Consider the following 20083-nt stretch of genomic DNA (forward strand, 5'->3'; position numbering starts at 1 on the left):
TTGAGCATGCGCTGCTGGGACCCGTGTAAAATGTTGGTACGTGTGAAGGTTTTAACCTCAATTAAAAGTTCTCTGTACTTTCTTATATTTTTTTTTGTTCATTTGTTCGGTTATTGGTTAAAGGTTTTAACACACGTTTGACTTTTGCATTACCTCTGATCTCAGTCTAATCAATTACTCATTACTCATTACTTAATAACAATATCTTACTAAGCTTGATGACTTTTTGTTTTAAATAGAGATGGCTAGAAGGGTCATGAGTCATATTAAAAAGTGTAGAAATGCAGGAAATGATTTTAGACACCCCCCCCAAAAATAAAAAATAACAGCCCCCCCCCCCCCCCCATGGCAGACCTATGTGGCAAATACCTTATTTGCATAAAGGCTCTGATTGGCTATGGTGCGCCGGTCTGTTTAGAGTCCGGTCCTGGACAATACAGACGTTTTTATTGGGTTTAATTTACTGCAGTGTCTGTTAATTGTCCAAAAGCACGGCCACTCTCCCTCTCTATTTTGCTATAGAATTTTCACAACTACCTACGGCATTCCCAAGCATTCTATGAAAGTGTGAAAATGACCATATCTAAGTGCTCGCTTGTCAGAAAATTTTTGTTTTTTTAAAGATATCATATTCCTCCTGGGGTGTATATCAGTCAATCAATCAAATGTATTTATAAAGACCTTTTTTTACATCAGCGGATGTCACTAAGTACTTACACAGAAATCCAGACCTAAAACCCCAAACAACAAGCAATGCAGATGTAGAATCACAGATTTGAATAAGATTTCATGTTGCTAAAACGCTGTCAGTTCCACTTTACGCCACAAACAATACAGCTATGAAGTTGGTGCAACAAACAGTCACTTCTAACCAATAGAAAAAGCTATACGATGTTGTTGTTCCAGTATCTCCAGGTACTATACAGAGTTCATCAGGTCACAGGCTGTTCTACCATTCTCCAACATGGCTGCTGGTCAGAGTCCACAGTCTCAGGAAATCATCTATACTTTGACCTGCTTGACAGAGCTGGAGAATGTTCATTCCTAACTGTCAAAGACTAACACGCACACACACACGCACACACACACACACACACACACACACACACACACACACACACACACACACACACAACACACACACACTCAAACAGAGACACACACTTCCTAACACAGAGGTAAATCATTATACCTTTTTTACTCCCTAGTGGGGTAAAAGTGGGCATCAAGGCTGAAAAGTCTGTGTGTGTGTGTGTGTGTGTGTGTGTCTGTGTTTGTGCATGGGTGTACATGTGTCTGTGGGTTTAGGTGTGTGTGGTGTGTTCGAGCACCCCTGCTGTTACTCCCCGCGGCTCAGTAACATCTGTCGGACTTAAAGGGAAAGTATGTAATAATGGTGACAGTTAGACCATCTGAAAAAGGCTTGTGGACACAATGGCTGCATAATGCCTATAGACATTGTCTGTAGATAATCCTCTTTCTAGTCAGGGATTGTTTGAGGGGGCTGCCCTCTGCTCTAAGAACATGTTAGGGCACGTCTCCCCAGTGACCTGTCATTGGAACTCTTGACCTGTCCGTCACCACCTTTGACAAAGCCCTCCTGCACCCAGGCCAATCCGCAAGTGGGGCCGGGACAACTACAAAAAGCATAGTTACACCAATCCTTAGTGCAGAGGTCTTCCAAGAGTAATGTGGATACTTTCAGTAAAGTGGTTTCCACTGTAGATGAAGGTTGCATACTGGACTGCAAACTCCGGACACTAGTGCGTCAATGCAAAGTAAGTGCCCTGTTCCACCCAACCATTTTCATGCATGAGGTGTTCATACATGTGTAATTTGCCAATACATTCGCTATTATACTTTGTAATAGTGTCGTTACAATATTAGCATTGTGTTACAATTACTTGCACGTTATAGCTGACTTGTGAGCTGCGCACACCATTAGGGTGTTGTTCTGTTAGTTTCCCATGAAATCGTATGCTCTTAGAGTTGGAGTCTTTTCCATTTGGCATCCCCATCGCATAGGATACCATGTGTCCTAAGATGGAGCTTGTGTTTTGTAGTCCCAAACAGCTAAAAGACAAAAAAATAGATGGTGATGCGTACGGCCCAGTACATCACTGGGGTCAAGCTTCATGCCATCCAGGACCTATACACTTGGCGGTGTCAGAGGAAGGCCCCCAAAAAATGGTCAAAGACTGTTCTCTCTGCTAGCCGCACAGCAAGCGGGACCGGAGCGCCTAGGTCTAAGTCCAAAATACTCCTTAACAGCTACGCCCAAGTCATAAGACTGCTGAACAATTCATCTCAAATAGCCACCAGGACTATTTACATACTCGCTGTGTATTATCAATGCATAGTCCCTTTACCCCTAACTGCATGTACAAATTACCTTGACTAACCCCTGCACATTGACTCTGTACCGGTACCCCCTGTATATAGCCTCCACATTGACTCTGTAACGGTACCCCCTGTATATAGCCTCCACATTGACTCAGTACCGGTACCCCCTGTATATAACCTCCACATTGACTCTGTACTGGTCCCCCCTGTATATAGCCTCCACATTGACTCTGTACCGGTACCCCCTGTATATAGCCTCCACATTGACTCTGTACCGGTACCCCCTGTATATAGCCTCCACATTGACTCAGTACCGGTACCCCCTGTATATAACCTCCACATTGACTCTGTACTGGTACCCCCTGTATATAGCCTCCACATTGACTCTGTACCGGTACCCCCTGTATATAACCTCCACATTGACTCTGTACCGGTACCCCCTGTATATAGCCTCCACATTGACTCTATACCGGTACCCCCTGTATATAGCCTCCACATTGACTCTATACCGGTACCCCCTGTATATAGCCTCCACATTGACTCTGTACCGGTACCCCCTGTATATAACCTCCACATTGACTCTGTACCGGTACCCCCTGTATATAGCCTCCACATTGACTCAGTACCGTAACACCCTGTATATAACCTCCACATTGACTCAGTACCGGTACCCCCTGTATATAACCTCCACATTGTTATTTTATTGTGTTACTTCATATTTTCTTACTTGAATTTCTTTCTGAAATATTTTCTTAAGTTGGTTAAGGGTTGGTTAAGCGCTTACCATATCACGATAAGGTCTACCTGTTGTATTCGGCAAATGAGAAAAATGTAATTGGATTTAATTTGATGTTCTTCACTTCCGGGTTTATGGAATCACTTCCGGTGTATTTCTTGTTAGCAGGCTAGTGTCATTAGCATGGTTACCGTCCTAACTCTCCATGGCAAATAGAGTGTTTAACTTACGTAACTACATTGTTAGCATTGCTACTGCCGTTACCATGATTAGCATGCTAATTCCACATTGTACATGTGGTCTGTTTACCTATCTGCATTGTTACCATTGCTAGCTCCATTAGCATTATTAGCATGCTAACATGCCACTAAATAGTACATATCTCTGATTCAGAGGGATTGGGTTAAATGCGGAAAACACATTTCAATTGAATACATTCAAATGGACAACTGACTAGTTAACCCCCTTTCCCTTTCCATATTGATTATTGTTTACTGTAGCTTTTGTGTGCCTATGCTATTAGCCCGTTAGCCTAATGTTATGACGTTTACTGCACTTTATATGACATTTATACAATATTTACTATAATTTCTCTAATGGTTACTGGTACTGTTTCCTGATAATATTGCACTGCTAATCCCATTGCTAATGTAGCTATCTGTATTCCCTGGTAAAGCTAGATCAATCTCATTGTTAGCCTCATACCATTGCTGTTACCATCCACTGCTCCTGCTAGCACCTTATGTACATTAGCATAGTAGCATACATTGCTATTGTATATTAATTACTGTAATTACAGCCTGTGTTTCTTTCTATTTCTTAATCATAGAAATTCACTACCACAATCACTTCAAATATGGACATACAGTGCTTTACTTCTTACCTGTTTTACAGATATATTTGCTGGTGCTGTACGTATTGGCATGTCATCTGACAGGGAACGGACATCTTCCTGTTTTACAAAACAGGGATAACACATTATATCCGCCCTCTACATGGATCTCCCCTTTTTAACTCGGGTCATATGAATTTCCACACCCCCACAGGGGGACACATGGGGAGTAGCACCATTCCACACCCCCACAGGGGGACACATGGGGATTAGCACCATTACACACCCCCACAGGGGGACACATGGGGAGTAGCATCATTTCACACCCCCACAGGGGGACACATGGGGAGTAGCACCATTCCACACCCCCACAGGGGGACACATGGGGAGTAGCACCATTCCACACCCCCATCAGGGGGACACATGGGGAGTAGCACCATTTTGTACCACAAAATTGCGGTTATATTTAGAAGCCAGACAACATAGTTTAAACGAAGCCTTTCAAATCAATAGATCAACATATTCCCAAGCAACTGAGAGAGAGTGAGTGGTCAGTTATGTACTGCAGCGAATCAATCAGCAGCGACACGGTTTCCCTCAGAGGAAAACATAAGGAACAACTTGGAGATGCAAATGAGAGTAATGAACAGCTAAAGGATATCCAGGAAAACATAGCTAAAATGCTCTCAATGCTCACCAAAACAATCATACTGTTACAATATGTTGTTAAAAAATATAGATTTGCTAGGAAGGACAGTAGAGTCTATCGTGTCAGACAGACACATACGAGGTGTGCACATGAGCGAACAAGACAACAACATTTTGTCTTCGGGAAACAAGTTTGCAAACTTTAGAAGATGAGCAAGAAAACAGAATGAGACAAAACAACATTGGAATATTGTGCTTAATGGACAATGAGGAAAAAGGAAACCCTTCCAGCTACATTGTCAAACTGATATCAGAGGAGCTTGGCGTGGATGTATCACCACAGGATCTGGAACGATGCCATCGGATTAGCGTGAAATAGAACAACGACAAATGGCCTCGCGTGGGAACCTTCAAGCTGTGAACCAAAGTCAACATTGTGAAGGAACATGGGGGGGAATGGAGATTAAAATCCACGGCCAGAACATTGGATTTTTTCCAGGACCTGTCCCCCAATACAATCTACTGTCCCCAACTAACTGTTATTCTCTGGACAGAAACAAAAGAAGTAGAAGATGCCAATGAGCTACATGAAAAGACAATACAAAAGAGGAAATATACAGTGCCGTCCATGACCCATGACCCTGGGCCAATTGTTTGCCGTCCTATGGGACTCCCAATCACGGCACATGTGACGTAGCCTGGATTCAAACCAGGTGCTGCAGCGATGCTTCTTGCACGGTGTTGCAGTGTCTTAGACCTCTGTGCTGTCTATAGTTGTCACGTCCTGACCTTAGTTCCTTTTTTATGTCTCTAATTTAGTTTAGTCAGGGCGTGAGTTGGGGTGGGAATTCTATGTTTTTGTTCTATGTTTTGTATTCCTGCTTTTGGCCTGGTATGGTTCCCAATCAGAGGCAGCTGTCAATCGTTGTCTCTGATTGAGAACCATACTTAGGTAGCCTGTGTTCCCACTATTTGTGGGTAGTTAATTTCTGTTTAGTGTCTGATCACCTGCCGGAACTGTTTTGTTTTCTCTTCGTTGTTATTTTGTGTAGTGTTCATTTTTTTCAATTAATACATGACGAACGCTTAACACACTGCGCATTGGTCAGATATTTCATACTCGTCGTCAGACGACGAAGAGATCTGTTACAACAGTGCTTGTAATTTATATAAGTCAGCACCTAAGTATTAAGTATTTTTACATACATTGTTATGGATGTATTGTTTTAAAAACCCAATAGTGCTGTGGGTCTATCAGACACTGGGAACATTGGGTGAATAACAAAAACAACACAAGGGTTAAATTAAATACTTTTTATTGTCATTGTCTTCATTCTAATGACATCCTTGAATAATATAGGACTCTAATTAGATGCAGATAGCTTTCACTTCTCTTCACAAAGATTTAATGGATATGGGCAGGTGACCCCTGAAAGCCAGATGGAGATTCAGTCTTAGACCATGCTGCAGCAAATGTAGACCTACCTGTCACAAGAAAAACAAGTATAATGATGAGATGATAGGTCTACATGCATTGTGAACTGTGCTTCATGCTGAGATGACCATTGATTATTCATCGTGCAGAGGCCATAGAGAAGCCTGATTTAGACACCACATATCATTTAACAGTTTAATTTTACGCTGTTCATATAAATCATTTAATATCATTTACCGGTTTCTTGGCCGGTTAAATCCTGGCTAAATCTCAGTTCCCGCATATTCAAACCTATCAACTAGCTCTGAAAATCTAACAGGCAGAATTTAAGGTTTAGTTTAGACATTAACTTCAAATGAAGGTTAGGCATTAACTCTGAATGGTTAAGGTTAGGGTTAAGGTTTGGTATATAGATTTAAAACAAACATCTCAAAACCAACACATAACACTGGACTCGAACTTGCAGCGTTTGTATTCAGAGGCTGATGCTTAGGACCACCCTACATTCCTGTCCACAATGCCCCTACCAAGACCGAAACCTACTTGAAGGTAACTACGTTCACTATTGCCCATAGTGGCCGGTTTCCACGTCATCTCCCGACATCCTCAGACATGGATGGACATCGAGTACTCACTTGCATCATGGGGGACTTGGCTGGTTTGTGCATATGAATGGGAGTGTGAAGGAAGGGGGTGAATATGACTATGTGTAGTAGGGTGGGAGAAAATGGATGTCTAGATGCATAGGGTGTATGTTGTATGTGAATGAAGGAGAATGGATTAGCAAGTCGATATATGGATGGGTGTTGATTAGGGGAGGATTAATGTTCCTTGTTCGTCAATATAGTTAAGCTTCAACAGTGGTTATTGATGGGAGTGGAGAGGTACTCTATCGGAGGGATTGGGACAGGGTGACTGGGAGGGCATCAGACAATTCTCTGAAATGTGTGTGGGGCCTCCATTCATCCCCCTTGAGTCTATCGGTGGACCCATTCTCCCCAAGTAGACCCCAGCCACTACACTTTCATTTCATTTACAAGGTAATACAAACTGACCACAGTAGTTAATTAAGTGGCAGTCTTCAACCAATGTACAGTATGTACAATGACATCATCTACAGTCTGTTGGTACATTAGGAGAGGAGTTGGAGCTTTAAAGCCCTAAAAAGTCATAGAGGTTCAAAGTACAAAGAAGTAATTTGCTTTATGTTTTTTTGTGTGTTCTCTGTTAAATGTCTACTGGGCCCACATACTCACACGCTGTAATATATATGTAATGTTCAGTCCATATATATGTAATGTTCAGTCCATATATATGTAATGTTCAGTCCATTCAGAAACTATTAAGACCCATTGACTTTTTCACGTTTTGTTTACGCTGATAAAATTGTTTACACAGTTTAAAAAATAAATAAATAAATAAGAAAACTGAAATTGTACATATACATAAGTATTCAGACCCTCGGGGTGGCAGGTAGCCTGGTGGTTAGAGCATTGGGCCAAGTAACCGAAATATTGCTAGATCGAATCCCAGAGCTGACAAGGTAAAAATATGTCATTCTGCCCCTGAACAAGGCAGTTAACCCACTGTTCCCCAGTCGGCTGTCATTGTAAATAAAAATGTGTTCTTAACTGACTTGCCTAGTTAAATAAAGGTAGAATTAAAAAATACTGAGTACTTTGTTGGAGCACATTTGGCAGTGAATACAGCCATGAGTCTTCTTGGTTATGATGTTACAAAATTGGCACACCTGTATTTGGGGAGTTTCTCCCATTCTTCTCTGCAGATCCTCTCAAGCTCTGTCAGGTTGGATGGGGAGTTTCTCCCATTCTTCTCTGCAGATCCTCTCAAGCTCTGTCAGGTTGGATGGGGAGTTTCTCCCATTCTTCTCTGCAGATCCTCTCAAGCTCTGTCAGGTTGGATGGGGAGCGTTACTGCAACGCTATTTTCAGGTCTCTCCAGAGATGTTCGATCGGGTTCAAGTCCGGGATCTGGCTGGGCCACTCAAGGACAGTCAAAAGACTTGTCCCGAAGCCACTCCTGCATGGTCTTGGCTGTGTACTTAGGGTCAGTGTCATTTTGGAAGGTGAACCTTCACCCCAATCTGAGGTTCTGAGCTCTCTGGAGCAGGTTTTCATCAAGGATCTCTCTGTACTTTTCTCTGTTCATCTTTCCCTCGATCGTGACTAGTTTCCCCGTACCTGCCACTGAAAAACATTCCCACAGCATGATGCTGCCACCACCATGCTTCACCGTAAGGATGGTGCCAGTTTTCCTCCAGATATGACGATTGACATTCAGGCCAAACAGTTCAATCTTGTTTTCATCAGACCAGTCTTGTTTCTCATGGCCTGAGAATCCTTTAGGCGTCTTCAGGCAAACTCCAATCGGGCTGTCATGTGCCTTACTGAGGAGTGGCTTCCATCTGGCCACTCTACCATAAAGGCCTGATTGGTGGAGTACTGCAGAGATGGTTGTCATTCTGAAAGGTTCTCCCACCTCCACAGAGGAACTGTGGACGTCTATCAGAGTGACCATCAGGTTCTTGGTCACCTCCTTGACCAAAGTCCTTCTCCTGCGATTGCTTATTTTGGCCGGGCGGCCAGCTCTAGGAAGAGTCTTGGTGGTTCAAAACTTATTTCATTTAAGAATGATGGAGGCCACTGTGTTCTTGGGGACCTTCAATACTGCAGAAATGTTTTTGTATTCTTCCCCAGATCTGTGCCTCGACACAATCCTGTCTCGGAGCTCTATGGACAATTCCTCCAAACTCATGGCTTGGATTTTGCTCTGACATGCACTGTCAAATCTGGGACCTTATATAGACAGGTGTTTGCCTTTCCAAATCATGTCCAATCAATTTAATTTACCACAGGTGGACTCCAATCAAGTTGTAGAAACATCTCAAGGATGATCAATGGAAACAGGATGCACATGAGCTCAGTTTCAAGTCTCATAGCAAAGGGCCTGAATAGTTAAATAAGATACTTGTGTCTTATTTTTTGTAAAATTGCAAAAACTTCTAAAAATGTGTTTTTGCTTTGTCATTATGGAGTATTGTGTTTAGATTGCTAAGGATTTTTATTTCTTTGATACATTTTAGAATAAGACTAACAAAATGTGGAAAAAGTTCAAATCTCTAAATACTTTCCGGAGACACTGTTGTACCCTAAATGTTGCTCAGGCTCCATGATGGGGAAAGATGCAGATTGTTCTTGAACACTTCATCGGGATCAGTGTCCCATCCACGAGACGGTTGAGCTAACGTAGGCTAATGTGATTAGCATGAAGTTGTAAGTAACAAGAACATTTCCCAGGACATATACTGTACATATCTGATATTGGCAGAAAGCTTAAAAGAACACGTTTCAGTTTAATACAATATGCTAAAATACAAGATATAGATTCATCAATAATGGCTGTGGATGCTGAAAAAGGCTTTTGACAGTCTTGAAGGGCCTTTTTTTGTTTCCAACTTTCCAGTTTAAAAACTAAATGAAATAAAATGAAGCAAAAATAAATATTACATTATAGGATGAAATTACTTTAGAAAAGGGCACAAGACAGGGATGTCCTTTCTCTGTAAATGTACACTAAATGTACACTAAATGTACAGAAAAAAACTGGAAATGAACAAATCCTCTGTTGTTAACACAATGGAAAGGTCACATGCTTTATTATCTAAATGTTGACAGTGCGGCGGCGATGGAGAGGATCAAAATTGTGCAATTTAAGGCCATTTGGTGGAGAGTGATGCAAGCGCTGGAGATGGGGGTGTGATCATGTGGGTCAGGGCAGGTGAGATGTAGTTGATGTTTGTATGACGGTGTCATTTGTATGTGTATGTTTTGTATTATCAAAATCTTACAAAAAATATATAAATAATTTCCACACCGGCTCAGCATGCACTCATGAATGCACCAATTCTCTCAAACACACACTTGCGCACACAAACCAACGAATACTAGGTACGCAGCTAACAGTGTTGAGGGGCCTGCTTGAAAACGACGGGATCGATAGTCAGGACTGAATTGCCAATTCCAGTTTGGGCAATCGAAATGAGCTGGTGCTGCAAGCTTGTGTGTAAGGCAGCAATTGGAAACAACTGAGTGGAATTGGATTTGGAGTGAGAGAAAGAAAGCGAGAGAAGAGGATAAAAAGATCAGCAGGGGAGAGGAGATGGCGGAGGGGAGAAGAGAGAAGAGGTGAGGAGAGAAGAGGAGAGGAGAATAGACTCTCAGCTTGCCAAATGGCAGGTCAGGACCCTATGACGTAGTGTTGGCTTCATACGGGGCCCTGGCTAGTGACACTGGTTCTGTTTACCTGATGGCTCATCTTCGCTTTGAAAGCTTCAGTTGGATCACAGCTCAGAAAAAAGTTTGCATTAATGGTTACTGTGATATTGTTGTGCTGGTTGGAGTAGTTGGACTGTTCCTGTGCCAACCTGACCAATCAAATCAAATCATATTTGCGCCGAATACAATAGGTGTAGACCTGACAGTGAAATTCTTACTTACAAAGCCCTTAACCAACAATGCAGTTTTAAGAAAAATACCTACAAAAATAAGAAATTAAAGTAACAAATGATTAAAGAGCATCAGTAAAATAACAATAGTGAGGCTATATACAGGGGGTACTGGTGCAGAGTCAATGTGCGAGGGCACCGGTTAGTCGAGATAATTGAGGTAATATGTACATGTAGGTTGAGTTATTAAAGTGACTATGCATAGATAATAACAGAGAGTAGCAGCAGCGTAAAAGGGAAGTGGAAATACAAATAGTCTGGCTAGGCATCTGATTAGATGTTCAGCAGTCTTATGGCTTGGGGGTAGAAGCTGCTTAGAAGCCTATTGGACCTAGACTTGGCGCTCCAATTCCGCTTGCCGTGCGGAAGCAGAGAGAACAGTCTATGACTCGGGTGGCTGGAGTCTTAGACAATTTTTAGGGCCTTCTTCTGACACCGCCTGGTATAGAGGTCCTGAATGGCAGGAAGCTTGGCCCCAGTGATGTAATGGGCCGTACACACTACCCTCTGTAGTGCCTTGCGGTCAGAGGCCGAGAATTTCCACACCCATACCAGACAGTGATGCAACCTGTCAGGATGCTCTCAATGGTTCAGCTGTAGAACCTTTTGAGGATCTGAGGACTCATGGCAAATCTTTTCAGTCTCTTGAGGGGGAATAGATTTTGTCGTGCCCTCTTTATGACTGTGTTAGTGTGCTTGGACCATGTTAGTTTGTTGGTGATGTGGACGCCAAGGAACTTGAAGTTCTCAACCTGCTCCTCTACAGCCCAGTCGATAAGAATGGGAGCATGCTCGGTCCTCCTTTTCCTGTAGTCCACAACCTTTGTCTTGATAACATTGAGGGAGAGGTTGTTGTCCTTGCACCACATGGTCAGGTCTCTGACCTCCTTCCTATAGGCTGTCTCGTTGTTGTCGGTGATCAGGCCTACCACTCTTGTGTCATTGGCAAACTTAATGATGGCCCTGCGGCCTTGTGAATGTTGACCTGTTTAACGGTCTTATTCACATCGGCTGCGGAGAGCGTGATCACACAGTCGTCCGGAACAGCTGATGCTCTCATGCATGTTTCAGTGTTACTTTCCTCAAAGCGAGAAAATAAGTAATTTTGCTCATCTGGTAGGCTCGTGTCACTGGGCAGCTCTCAGCTGTGCTTCCCTTTGTAGTCTGTAATAGATTCCGATGAGCGTCGGAGCCGGTGTAGTACGATTCGATCTTAGTCCTGTATTGAAGCTTTGCCAATTTGATAGTTCGTCAGAGGGAATAGTGGGATTTCTTATAAGCTCCACGAAAGAGGCAGCTCTGGCCTTTACCTCAGTGCGGATATTGTCTGTAATCCATGGCTTCTGGTTGGGGTATGTAGGTCCAGTCACTGTGGGGACAACGTCGTTGATGCACTTATTGATGAATCCAGTGACTAATGTGGTGTACTCCTCAATGCCATTGGAAGAATCCAGTAACATATTCCAGTCTGTGATAGCAAAACAGTCCTGTAGTTTAGCATCTGCTTCAACTGACCACTTTTTTATTGACAGAGTCACTGGTGCTTCCTAATTTAATTTTTGCTTGTAAGCAGGAATCAGGAGGATAGAATTATGGTCAGATTTGCCAAATGGAGGGAGAGGGAGAGCTTTGTACGCGTCTCTGTATGGGCTAGAGTTCTTTTTCTCTCTGTTTGCACATTTATTAACATGCTGGTCTTAATTAGGTCAAACAGATTTAATTTTCCCTACATTAAAGACCAAGGCCACTAGGAGCACAGCTCATTGAGTGCGGTCTTATTACCAGCATCAGTTTGTGGTGGTAAATAGACAGCTACGAAGAATATAAGAATATATGAAAACTCTCTAGGTAGATAGTGTGGTCTACAGCTTATCATGAGATACTCTACCTCAGACGAGCAAAACCTCAAGACTTCCTTAGATATCGTACACCAGCTGAATACATAGACCACCACCCCTTGTCTTACCAGAGGCTGCTGTTCTATCCTGCCGATACAGTGTATAACCCACCAGCTGTATTATATTCATGTTTTTGTTCAGCCACGACTCTGTGAAACATAAGATAGTCAAATGTTTTATGTCACATTGGTAGGAGATACGTGCTTTTAGTTCGTCCACTTTATTATCCAGCGATTGAACGTTGGCCGGTAGTACCGATGGCAAAGGCAGATTAGCCAAACGTCGCCGGATCCTCTCAAGGCACCCCGATCTCCTTCCGCGAAACCTCCATCTCTTTCTCTTGCGATTGACGGGGATGGGAGCCTATTCGGGTGTCTGGTGTAAATCCCTCTCGTCCGGCTCATTAAAGAAAAATTCTTCATCCATTTCAAGGTAAGTTATTGCTGTTCTGATGTCCAGAAGCTCTTTTCGTTCAGAAGAGATGGTAGCGGCAACATTAAGTACAAAATAAGTTACAAACAATGCGACTAAACAAACAAAATAGCACGGTTGGTTAAGAGCCAATAAAACAGCAGCCATCCCCTCCGGCGCCATGGTTACACAGTATACTTTATCTTTATCGCAGTATACTTCCAAGATGACATGATCAGTCATTAGATACATATTTAACACTGAACAAAAATATAAAAGCAAGATGTAAAGTGTTGATCCTGTGTGTTTCATGAGCTAAAATAAAATATTCCAAACATTTTCCATATGCACAAAAAGCTTCTTTATCTCAAATGTTGTGCACCAATTTGTTTACATCCCTGTTAGTGAGCATTTATCCCATGCCAAGATAATCCATCCACTTGACAGGTGTGCCATATCAAGAAGCTGATTAAACAGCATGATCATCTAACAGGTGCACCTTGTGCGTGGACAATAAAAGGTCACTCTAAAGTCTGCAGTTTTGTCACACAACACAATGCCACAGTCACATGTTTTGAGGGAGTGTGTAATTGGCATGCTGACTGCAGGAATATTCACCAGAGCTGTTGCCAGAGAAATTAACGTGAATTGCTCTACAATAAGCCGCCTCCGTAGTTGTTTTAGAAAATTTGGCACTATGCCCAACAGGCCTCACAAACGCAGACCACACCAGCCAAGGATTGCCACATCCGGCATCTTCACCTGCTGGATCGTCTGAGACCAGCCACCTGGACAGCTGATGAAACTGTCGGTTTGCACAACCAAATAATTTCTGCCCGAACTGTCAGATTGCGTGCTCGTCATCCTCACCAGGGTCTTGACATGACTGCAGTTTGGTGTTGTAAGCAACTTTAGTGGGCAAATGCTCACCTCCGATGGCCACTGGCAAGCTGAACAAGTGTGTTCTTCATGATTGAATCCCGGTTTCAACTGTACTGGGCAGATGGCACCGGGCAGATGGCACAAACACATTCCAGTGTTTAATTGCTATATTGTAATTACTTTGCCACCATGGCCTATTTATTTCCTTAACTTACCTCATTTGCACTCACTGTAAATAGACTTTTTGTTTTCTTTCGTTCTACTGTATTATTGACTGTATGTTTGTTTATTCCATGTGTAACTCTGTGTTGTTGTCTATTCACACTGCTATGCTTTATCTTGGCCAGGTCGCAGTTGCAAATGAGAACTTGTTCTCAACTAGCCTACCTGGTTAAATAAAGGTGTTCTCAACTAGCCTACCTGGTTAAATAAAGGTGTTCTCAACTAGCCTACCTGGTTAAATAAAGGTGTTCTCAACTGGCCTACCTGGTTAAATAAAGGTGTTCTCAACTAGCCTACCTGGTTAAATAAAGGTGTTCTCAACTAGCCTACCTGGTTAAATAAAGGTGTTCTCAACTGGCCTACCTGGTTAAATAAAGGTGTTCTCAACTAGCCTACCTGGTTAAATAAAGGTTAAATAAAACATAAATAGAAATGGCAGGCAGTATGGCGTCGTGTGTGTGAGCAGTTTGCTGATGTGTGTGAGCAGTTTGCTGATGTGTGAGAGCAGTTTGCTGATGTGTGCGAGCAGTTTGCTGATGTGTGTGAGCAGTTTGCTGATGTGTGCGAGCAGTTTGCTGATGTGTGCGAGCAGTTTGCTGATGTGTGCGAGCAGTTTGCTGATGTGTGTGAGCAGTTTGCTGATGTGTGCGAGCAGTTTGCTGATGTCTGAGAGCAGTTTGCTGATGTGTGAGAGCAGTTTGCTGATGTGTGTGAGCAGTTTGCTGATGTCTGAGAGCAGTTTGCTGATGTGTGCGAGCAGTTTGCTGATGTCTGAGAGCAGTTTGCTGATGTGTGTGAGCAGTTTGCTGATGTCTGAGAGCAGTTTGCTGATGTGTGCGAGCAGTTTGCTGATGTGTGAGACCAGTTTGCTGATGTGTGAGAGCAGTTTGCTGATGTGTGAGAGCAGTTTGCTGATGTGTGACCTCGCACATTGACTCGGTACCAATACCCCCTGTATATTGCCTCGTTTATGTTTTTTTTTTATTGTTTTCTTATATGTACTGTAACTCAGTAAAATCTTTGAAGTTGTTGCATTTTGCATCTATATTTCTGTTCAGTATAGTTAACATCTAGATCTTTGACAAAACAACACTGCTTACATCATGTCAATGTTAGCTTAGTCATCTTACCTTAAGATGACTAAGTTGTAATAAAACCTTGTAATAAAACGTACGATCCAATGTTCATTTCTCTTTAATCCATGGTTATCTTGATCATGATTCACAATCTCTCATATTCCACCGATTACAATGCACCAGTATTATCACTCCAATAACATTACACAATGGGGGTTATCACAGGTACAGCCTGGTTGAATAACCAAAGTATATTATAAGACATGATATAAGTTAAGTGTTTGTAAGTGATTGTACACACGCCAATAAAGTGTGGGTGAATGATTTGGATTGGTCATTGGGGATCATGCGAGGACGATGATTATACAGTACTAGTGAAAAGTTTGGACACACCTACAGTGGCTTGCAAAAGTATTCACCCCCTTGGCATTTTTCCTATTTTGTTGCCTTACAACCTGGAATTAAAATGCTTTTTTTTGGGGGGGTTGCATCATTTGATTTACATATCATGCCTACCACTTTGATGATGCAAAATATTTTTTTATTGTGAAACAAACAAGAAATAAGACAAAAAAACTGAAAACTTGAGGGTGCATAACTATTCTGGGCTTTGACTAGGCCATTCCAAGACATTTAAATGTTTCCACTTTCCCCTTAAACCACATCGAGTGTTGCTTTAGAAGTATGCTTATGGTCATTGCCCTGCTGGAAGGTGAACCTTCGTCCCAGTCTCAAATCTCTGGAAGACTGAAACAGGTTTCCCCTCAACAATTTCCCTGTGTTTAGCACCATCCATCATTCCTTAAATTCTGACCAGTTTCCCAGTCTCTGCCAGTGAAAAACATCACCACAGCACGATGCTGCCACCACCGTGCTTCACTCTGGGGATGGTGCTCTCAGGGTGATGAGAGGTGTTGGGTTTGCGCCAGACATAGTGTTTTCTTTGATGGCAAAAAAGCTACATTTTAGTCTCGTCTGACCAGAGTACCTTCTTCCATATGTTTGGGGAGTCTCTCACATGCCTTTTGGCGAACACCAGATGTGTTTGCTTATTTTTTTCATTAAGCAATGGCTTTTTTTCTGGCCACTCTTCCATAAAGCCCAGCTCTGTGGAGTGTACAGCTTAAAGTGGTCCTATGGACAGATAGTCCAATCTCCGTTGTGGAGCTTTGCAGCTCCTTCAGGGTTATCTTTGGTCTCTTTGTTGCCTCTCTGATTAATGTCCTCCTTGCCTGGTCCGTGAGTTTTGGTGGGCGGCCTCTCTTGGCAGATTTGATGTGGTGCCATATTCTTTCAAAAACAATTTAGAATTTAATGGTGCTCTGTGTGATTTTCAAAGATTCTGATATTTTTTTATAACCCAACCCTGATCTTTAATTCTCCAAACTTTGTCATTGACCAATTTGGAGATCTCCTTGGTCATCATGGTGCTGCTTGCTTGGTGGTGCCCCCTGCTTAGTGGTATTGCAGACTCTGGGGCCTTTCAGAACAGGTGTATATGTACGGAGATCATGTGATAGATCATGTGACACAGTGCACACAGGTGGACTTCATTTAACTAATTATGTGACTTTTGAAGATAATTGGTTGCACGAGATCTTTGTTAGGAGCTTCATAGCAAAGGGAGTGAATAGCAAGATGGTGCCGACAGAGATGGTCGCCTCGCTTGGCGTTCTTAGGAAACTATGCAGTATTTTGTTTTTTTATGTATTATTTGTTACATTGTTACCCAAGGAAATCTTAAGTATTATTACTTACAGCCGGGAAGAACTATTGGATATAACAGCAACATCAACTTACCAACATTACGACCAGGAATATGACTTTCCCGAAGCAGATCCTCTGTGTGGACCACCACCCAGGACATCTGATCCCAGTAGGCGACCCAATACAACGGTACCACAGAAGGGGCAGACGGAGCAGTCTTCTGGTCAGGCTCCATTGACAGGCACATCGCTCACTGCTTCTGAGTATACTAATCGGCAAGTTAGATGAAATTCGAGCAAGGGTTGCCTTCCAGAGAGACATCAGAGATTGTAACATTCTCTGTTTCACGGAAACCTGGCCCACTCGGGATATGTTATCTGAGTTGGTACAGCCAACCGGTTTCTTCACGCATCTCGCAGACAGAAACAAACATCGCTCTAGTAAGAAGAATGGCGGGGGTTTATGCCTTATGATTAACGACCCGTGGTGTGATCATAACAACATACAGAAACTCAAGTCCTTTTGTTCACCTGACCTAGAATTCCTTGCAATCAAATCCTGACCGCATTATCTACCAAAATAATTATCTTTGATTCTTATCACAGCTGTATATACCCCCTCCCCAAGCAGATACCTCAAGCGCAAAACTGAAAGCGCGAACCACTGCTTTTAATCATGGTAAGGTGACTGGAAACATGACCGAATGCAAACAGTGTAGCTATTCCATCCGCAAGGCAATCAAACAAGCTAATCGTCAGTATAGAGACAAAGTAGATTCGCAATTCAATGGCTCAAACACTAGACGTATATGGCATGGTCTACATTCAATCACGGATTACAAAAAGAAAACCATCCACGTCGCAGACACCGATGTCTTGCTCCCAGACAAGTTAATTAAACAACTTCTTAGCTCACTTTGAGGACAGTACAGTGCCAGTGATTTGGCCCGCTACCAAAACCTGCGGGCTCTTCACCATGGCCAACGTGAGTAAAGCATTTTAATGTGTTAACCCTCACAAGGCTGCTGGCCCAGATGGCGTCCCTAGCCGCGTCCTCAGAGCATGCACAGACCAGCTGGCTGGTGTGTTTACGCACATATTCAATCCCTCCCTATCCCAGTCTGCTGTCCCCACATGCTTCAAGAGGGCCACCATTGTTCCTGTTCCCAAGAAAGCTAAGGTAACTGAGTTAAGCTACTATCGCCCCGTAGCACTCACTTCTGGCTTTGAGAGACTAGTCAAGGAGCATATCACCTCCACCGTACCTGACACTCTAGACCCACTCCAATTTGCCTACCGCCCTAATAGGTTCACAAACGACACAATCACAATCACAATCACACTGCACACTGCCCTAACCCATCTGAACAAGACGAATACCTACGTAAGAATGTTGTTCATTGACTACAGTTCAGCATTTAACACCGTAGTACCCTCCAAAGTCATCATTAAGCTCAAGACCCTTGGTCACAAATTAACTTTTAAAAACAAATGCATTCCAGGTGAGTGCCTCATGAAGCTGGTTGAGAGAATGCCAAGAGTGTGCAAAGCTGTCATCAAGGCATAGCTGTGGCTACATTGAAGAATCTAAAATATAAAAAATATTTTGATTTCTTTAACACTTTTTTTGCATGATTCCACATGATTCATATGCATGGTTCCATATGTGTCATTTCATAGTTTTGATGTCTTCACTATTATTCTACAAAGAAGAAAATAGTTAAACTAAAGAAAAACCATTGAATGAGTATGATTTTCTAAAACTGAGTCACAGTTCGTCTAAACCAAAGGAGGAGTGTTTCAAGGTAAATCATTACAACATACACACGGACGTGCACACACACATGCATGCACACTCCTCCATAAACACACACACACGCACCTCCATAAACACAGCAATATAAGGAAGACAGGCAACACATTCTCTCGGTTGAGCTTTGTTGGTTGTGATGGTTATCACGTTTTATAGTTGCTGAGTGGGTACAGTGAAGTTGTAAAACACACACACACACGCACACACACACACACACACACGCACACACACACGCACACGCACACACACACGCACACGCACACGCACACACACACACACACACGCACACACACACATACTATCTCTCTTTCTTGCTATCGCTTACACACAGATATAAATACATACAGAGTATTGATTTACATGTTCACACACCAACACATATACAGGCAGTGTTATATGATCAGTAGGACCTAATTGCAGAGTGGTACGATATAACGTGGATGAGACAGACGACGGCGCGCCGGAGTAGTAAGGCAAGAAGCAGTGTGAGGTGAGACAACTTCTAACTCACCGGGGAACATAGTCTCTGATCAGGTATTCATAACTATACTATATTATTGTGTGTTTAGAACTACATTTTATTTGAGTATGACACAAACAGTTGCCAGCTGAAGGTACTGTGCGACCTAGCTTCAACTGTTGCTGGCCTACCTCATCTGTGATCGTTTAAAGCAGACCTCAGGTAGGATACGAAAAGTTGTTCAAAGGCTAATCATTCTGCGTCATCGCAAAAGAGATACACTGTGTGTAGTTTATTGAGTAAAGGGGATAAAGCCGGCGAGAGGGAGGGAAGCCGAGAGGGAAGCCGAGAGGGAAGCCGAGAGGGAAGCAACGCATAGAGAAAGAATAACTATTAGTTAAAACAGAGGAATGACCATCATGGATAGCGAAATGAGGTAATTACAGGGAGTGTTCGACATGCATTAGTCTGAACTCCTCCATTCTCTTTCAACAAGCGGCAAGAGAATAAACGTCTACCTGTTGCACAATTGTCAGCTAGAAAACCTATGTTGTGAAATACAAATGTGTTCATTTGTAACTGAAGAAATTCACAGTGTTAATCATGCTCTATTTCATGAAACTTCTACAATCTAGTTTGTCCTTGTCATGCAGCCCTAGCCATTTTAGGGCTGGATTCAATCTGTATTGCAGAAGACCTACATTACAATTGGAATATATTTTCCCCATTGAGCCGACGCAGTGTTTTCCACGAACACTCAAACATTGTTTTTACTTCTGTAATATAGATTAAATCCAAACCTTAGATCGTGTTCGTTATAGAGGTGAGAATTTGACCCTGTTTGTTAATGATAGTGCCTTGGCAGCAGCTAATGGGGATCCACAATAATTACAAAATACAAATAGTGTCAAGTCAAATCCTTAAAGTGAAATGTTATTTGTCACATGTTTCATAAAGGAAAAGTGTGGACTAAGAAAATAGAGAAATAATAGAAAAGTTAAACACATAATAATAGATACACAATGAGTAACGATAACTTGGCTTTATACTCGCTGTACCAGTACGGAGTCTATCTGCAGGTTTATGAGGTAATTGA

At 42.5% G+C, this 20083-nt stretch overlaps 1 protein-coding gene across 3 annotated transcripts in view; it reads left to right on the forward strand.

Annotated features, from left to right (window-relative positions):
* Positions 1-1670: 1670 nt before the first annotated feature.
* si (sucrase-isomaltase (alpha-glucosidase)) overlaps positions 1671-20083 on the forward strand; it is a 112701-nt gene continuing 94288 nt past the window's right edge. The window contains exon 1 of one of the 3 annotated variants that reach the window (XM_036961527.1): positions 1671-1778. The gene's annotated coding sequence lies outside the window, so the exon portion shown is untranslated. Of the gene's footprint in view, positions 1779-18783; positions 19062-20083 lie in introns of those variants that run through there. The other 2 variants (XM_036961525.1, XM_036961526.1) reach the window with 2 other exon arrangements.

This window comes from Oncorhynchus mykiss, chromosome 24 (genome assembly GCF_013265735.2).
Source record: "Oncorhynchus mykiss isolate Arlee chromosome 24, USDA_OmykA_1.1, whole genome shotgun sequence".
Classification (NCBI taxonomy): domain Eukaryota; kingdom Metazoa; phylum Chordata; class Actinopteri; order Salmoniformes; family Salmonidae; genus Oncorhynchus; species Oncorhynchus mykiss.